Below are 6,136 nucleotides of genomic sequence, written 5' to 3'. Positions count from 1 at the left end.
AACATGTAAATACCTGGCTCTAAAATGGATGAATTTTCAGTGTCAGTGTAAAGACATCTTGTTACTTTCTTCAAAATAAAAACTGCAGCGTGGAAATTATGGTGTATTATGCATTTAAACTCCAGATAGGCAGGAACTGGAACCAAGTGTTAAGCAATTTGCTTAATTATTGACTTTTCATAAGAAAAGTCTAGGGGAAGGGGGAGAACAGAGTTGCTTTTAGCCTCTCAAGAGTTTCCACTGTACATTTCCATCAGAGGATGCGTGGTCTGTGAAAAAAGAAGTAACAGTTTTTGTAGTTTTCAAGGCAGAGAGTGTGTGTTCTGAAGTGAGCTTCATTTTCTGTTCAGGGACATTTGTGAATCCAAGTTTTTGCAGAAACTGGAGCCTGCTGTTTGGTCTTCATTTTCTCCCTTTGAAAATGCGTTTTTACCTTTGTAAGTCAATTTGTCTTTCTGCTGGTGCTGCCTTTTTGGCTACATCTTGCAGTTTGGGTGCTTTGGCATTACCTGCTTCCAAACCCCCAGGGCTCTCCTGACCCACTGCAGCTCTCTTCCTTCCCTTGTTAATAGGTTTATTTAGATCATTATTTTGGGTTGCATTGCCCTGAGATTCAGACTTGGGTCAACGTCCTCTCCTGGGTGTGGAAGGGGCAGGCGGTCCAAATTCATCTACTTTCTCATCTGTTTTTTGTTGGATATTCTCTGCACAAGCTGCTGTTACTGTTCTTTTCTTTCCTTGGTCACTGCTGATGTAAGAGTGGGTAGCCTGGGTAGCCTGATCAGAACTAATTTCCTTATTCTTTACTGGGTCAATATTCGTTACTGGTGTGACTGAAGTAATCTTCACAGAGTTCTCTTCATTTTCACTAACTCCGGTTTCTGCTGCCTCTGAACTCTGTTCCCGTGATCGATTTTCGGTTGAAGGGTTCAGCTCTGAATTTCCATTAACATTGCTTCCAGTCTCAGTACCAGTGCTTCTAACACAGGGTTTCCTTCTCCTTGCTGATAAAGGCTTGTTTACTGCACCTAGCACTTCAGTAGGCTTTGCCTTTCCTGTTAACAGAAGTACTCTTGTCTCTTCTGAAATAGAACTCTTATCGTTACAGAAGTCCTTTTCAGGTTGTGTAAAAAATTTCATTGGGAGGACTGGGTCCTCTGGTGAATCCGCACTGCACAAAGCACTTTTACTATTTATAGCACAGAGAGCCACATCACATACTGTATACAGTTTTTCATTTGTCTGGGATTTATCTGGAGACTGGGCATCTCTGGGTAACTTGATGTTCTCTGTCATCTTCTTCATAAAGGCATGGCTATTGTTTCCATTCTTTGTCATTAAAACTTCAAGCATGAACCATAGGCACTCTTTGACATCATGAAGCCGATCAGCATCTTGTGATCTTGTAAAATCTGGATCATGGGCCAGCAGGTGAATCATGTATGGAACTACATATTCAGGCAACAGTGATAATAATTTCTCAGTGGCCATAGGGTTCTGTTTAATGTATTCCCTGCGTATACTGATATTTTTCAGTAAACACAGTCGTGTGTGTGCTCTTCTCTCCTTCACAGGTTCTTTGGCACACAAGGCAAATACCGCCATATATGGGATATATGCTCCAATGGAAGCAGTAACTTCACAAGTGCTTATGCAGTTTCTGAGCAAATATCTGCCTTACTTGGTAACGCTCATCATTAATAACAAGTGCACAGAGCTGAAACTGTTCTGGGGTAATAATTTCATGGTAACAAGGTTCCTGAGCAAGCTTCATTATGGCACTACCAGCAGCTAATTGCAAGCGAGACATATCTGATTTACCGATCCTCTTTTGCTCTGTGAGGTCACCCTCACTAACCAACATTGCTGATAACCAAAGGGTTGAATTGGCAGATTTAGACTGGTTGTTTTTCATACCCAACAGCCACCTCACCAGAAGTTTAATTGCCTATACCTTTGCTAGTACTTCAGGGGAAACCTCTTGACATCTGGAGACCACAGTTTTCCATTATTTTCAACTAGTGACCTGTCATTCATTAGCTGATCTTTCACAATAAAATTTGCTACTACAGATTTCACTGGGGAAGCAAACTGATCTGCTGCTAACATAGAAATGTGGTCCAATGAAACTAATGGAGTTATAAGTTGTTCTGGCACATCAGCATTCAGACTCCTACTGAGTGGCTCAAAAATCTGTGCAAGCTGGACTTCTTTATTTGTGAATATGGCACGTATACAGTGCACAGTCTGTTTTGCTTGGTGTGGAGTACCCCTCTTTGCTTTTTTTTTTTTTTTTTTTTTTTTTTTGAGACAGAGTCTCGCTCTGTCACCTAGGCTGGAGTGCAGTGACGCGATCTCGGCTCACCGCAAGCTCTAGCTCCCGGGTTCACGCCATTCTCCTGCCTCAGCCTCCCGAGTAGCTGGGACTACAGGCACCCGCCAACCATGCCTGGCTAATTTTTTGTATTTTTCAGTAGAGACAGGGTTTCACCGTTTTAGCCAGGATGGTCTCGATCTCCTGACCTCGCGATCCACCCACTTCAGCCTTCCAAAGTGCTGGGATTACAGGCGTGAGCAACTGCACCAGCCCCACTCTTCGCTTTTTGATGTAAAATGGGAATTAAGGTTGACCGTATCTAGGGAAGGTCTGTTTCTATTTTGTGACCTGTATTTCTAAAAATTTGTACAGCAGCTTCTGCTACCTTGTCATCCTCCATTCTTACGCACTGTATCAAGGACTCATATGTCTCTGCAGAGTGGAACGAGGTAGGATATGTGAAAGATAGAACCTTAAGAAGTGCAAGTCCTGAACGGATAGCTGTATCTGGACTTACACCCTCCTCTTCATCATCTGCTGTCCCCTCTATTCACTTATTCATCAATTTCACTAGTGCATTCATGGCTTCTGAATCAATGTGCACAGGTACAATTCTCTCCAACAGAAATTTGACCTTCTCTAGAAAAGGATTTGTTAGTTGCTTAGGATTTGCAAGTTTCCAGGCTATTTCTCTCACACAAATATCTGCTTGTTTGCAAGAACAGGTTGGGCTGATTAATAACTCCAATTGAGACCGAAGTTTCTCATCATCGCCGAGAACCTGGTTAAATTTCTTCACAAAATCTTGTGCTTTCCCGGGGTCAGGCAAATTCTTTGCTATGGTCATCAGTTTTCCAAACATGGCAGAATAGTTAGCCTCTGATGTAGGCTGCTTGTGCAAATCCAACAGTTCACGTACATGACTCCAAAGCATGTTCTGACTCTTCCACATCTCATTGAGAGCTTTTACAGCATTTGGATCCAAAGTAGCATATAAGTTTCATTCTCTTTTCTGTTTCCAGGTTGTGGGGGACAAGATACTAAGCAAAGATTTTCTCTACCAACAGTGTGTCATCAATGCTGTTCTGATAGTAAATATGCAAAGGTTTGTCCTTTATCCAGCTGACTTTCTCTGCAGTTTCCTTTCCTGCTTCACCATGAAGACAGTATTTCTTATAAAGCTAAGCCAGACCCGTCATAGCTTCTTTTCTTACTCGCCACCGTTTATCCAGTGTTCTTTCCCTTACAAAGCCAAGCAGCTGATCGTTTACTAAGGCCAGGTCTCTCTTGGCAGCTGTTATTAAAGTAACAATGACATCATGATGAATAGCTTCTTCTGGATCATGTGATCTAACCTTTAAATATTCTGTGAGATCCTTCACTAAATCTGGGTGATTCATTAAACGATGACTGGCAAATTTCACACTTTCTAATCTCACAGGAACATGAATGTCATTAAACCGTACAAGAAAACATTGCCAAAGAGAACAATTTTGTGTTGCCAGATCAGAATCTTTGGAGCCAAACAATTTAGCTAGAAGTCGAACAACAGCTAATCACTCTTCTCCATCATTGCTCTTTAGTTTGAATTCAAGCTGTGGCATGATGGAAATAATAAATGAGGATCTATAATAAAAAGTTCCTGAATCAGATCAAATACATGTTCTGACAAATCACTTACTGATGATCTTCCCAGCACCAGGACTTGATTGAAAAAATTGGCAATGCATGCCTCAATAGTCTGGACTGTTCTTTTTAATAGCACTTTTGCAAGGTCAAAGGACTATTTAAGTTCTTATGTGCAGGAATGAGGTTAATAAGAATGGAGTCCAATAACTCTTGAGTAACTCTGTCTCCTTCCATGATGATATAACTCATCAAATCTAGCACGTGCATTTGTACCTTCTTATTGTGGCTATTGTTGATCACTGAGAAGAGAGTCCTAAAAAGCTAAATAAAAATTTCATTGCAATCTTCCAATTCAAAGCAGATGTTACATGATTTAACTCAAGCTAAATTCTCTAATAAATAAAAGTACGTATTAAACTGCGGACTCTTTGTATCCTCCAAACCTTTTAATTGTCTGGTAATAAACAAAAATATGTCCTTAAGTTTATCATGGGAAGTATATGGACCTTCTGGGGTGTAGATACAAAATGTATCAGCCTAACAACATGCTACAATGAGACACACATCTTTATTGGGGTTCCTGAGGGAGAATTCAGATGGAAGATGCAAGGCTAGTGGGGAGACACTGCTGTTTTTCATCTTCTGAGTCCTGAGCCATATCCATAAAGGTTTTCACTACCATCTTCAGGTGTTTGATCATCTCGTTGGTGGTGATCTTGTCGGTGATCTCTTTTACCCCCAGAGGGTAAGCGATCTCCCCGTCGGCACTCATGATGCCACAGAGGGCTGTGGCAGGCTTGGGCTGTGCGGTGAAGTCCATCCTGGGGCACAACTTTTGGTTCACAGTCCTCTACCGGCCTCTCCTCCTCATGCGGGCAGAAGGTGCATCTAGTGCCCCGGCCTCTGTCAGGTGGTTGCACCGCCGCCCATCGTCGGGATGCATACAAAGCGGCTCCGCGGCTCCTGCTGCTGCCACCTGCCCACCTGAGCACGGTTTTCATTTTTCAGAAGGTTCAAGACTTTAATAAGGGTAGTTCTGGCCATACTAAGAAGTTGCCTAACACTCCATTGTCTCTTACCTCTCTTTGTTAAAAGCATTCAATCAACCATAAAGGCAATAGTAGCTAGGCAAACTACCACTCAGCTAATAGCTCTGCATAAATATCAACCTTTGTCTAAAGAAGAAAACTTGTCTCTTCATGCGGAATTAAGTAATAGTGATACCTTCCGTTAAACTTCTTTTAGAAAAGGCATCAAAGGAGAGAAACTGAAGCAGAAATTCAAAAATAAATATGCATTCATTCACTCCAAGAAAAGTAACAGGCGAGTCAAGGGTTAAAAAGAAAAGAACACGTTTTCCTCTGCCTAGCAAGCTCACTTCAAGGACAGTTACAAGATAAGGCTGTTTGAGAAGCAATGGGCTCCAGACACCCCTCCCCTCCAGAGCAAGTTTAAAAGAAAAAAAAAAAAAAGAGAAAGACAAATTTCTTTACTGTTACTCCTGTCCCTGGCTTCTTAAGCATGACTATGTTTTACAAATGCCTGTATTTAGCCAGTTCTTGGTTTTCTTTCAATGCAGTTACGAGGCCACCAGCTATGCAAGGTCACAAGTTATGCTATGCTATAGATTATGTGACCTATCATATAATTAACTGCCTCTATTTTGCTTTTGTAAGCCTGCTCATAAAAACCCCACTCGGTCTTTGTTCAATGCTCATCCTTTTAGATGTGAATCCACCAAGCAGGTGCATACCTTAAACAAACAATCCTCCTGTTCTCCATATCAGTCTCTCAGGTCCTCAATTTCCCACAACAGTAGCATGAAGTTTCAGCAACCAAGGCTTTTAGCCATGCCCTAACATTCTGTAAGTCTCCATTGTTTCAATTCCTTCATCTGTAAACTTGGGATTGTTTGGATCTTTGGATGAAATAATGGATGTAACATTTAAAAATGTTTAGTAGGTAGGCCAGGTGCAGTGGCTCACATCCATAATCCCAGCACTTTGGGAGGCCAAGACCAGTGGATCGCTTGAGGTCAGGAGTTGGAAACCAGCCTGACCAACATGGTGAAACCCATCTCTACTAAAAAAATACAGAAATTAGCTGGGTGTGGTGCCTCACTCCTGTACTCCCAGGTACTCAGGAGGTTGGGGCATGAAAATCACTTGAACCCGCGAGGTTGAGGTTACA

General features: G+C 41.8%; 1 pseudogene; it reads right to left on the bottom strand.

Annotated features, from left to right (window-relative positions):
* Positions 1–318: 318 nt before the first annotated feature.
* Positions 319–5,320, bottom strand: LOC117092089 (annotated as a pseudogene).
* Between the last annotated feature and the right edge of the window lie 816 nt (positions 5,321–6,136).

Source organism: Trachypithecus francoisi, unplaced genomic scaffold (genome assembly GCF_009764315.1).
Source record: "Trachypithecus francoisi isolate TF-2019V2 unplaced genomic scaffold, Tfra_2.0 Lachesis_group12, whole genome shotgun sequence".
Classification (NCBI taxonomy): domain Eukaryota; kingdom Metazoa; phylum Chordata; class Mammalia; order Primates; family Cercopithecidae; genus Trachypithecus; species Trachypithecus francoisi.
This window is presented reverse-complemented; position numbering and strand designations above follow the sequence as displayed.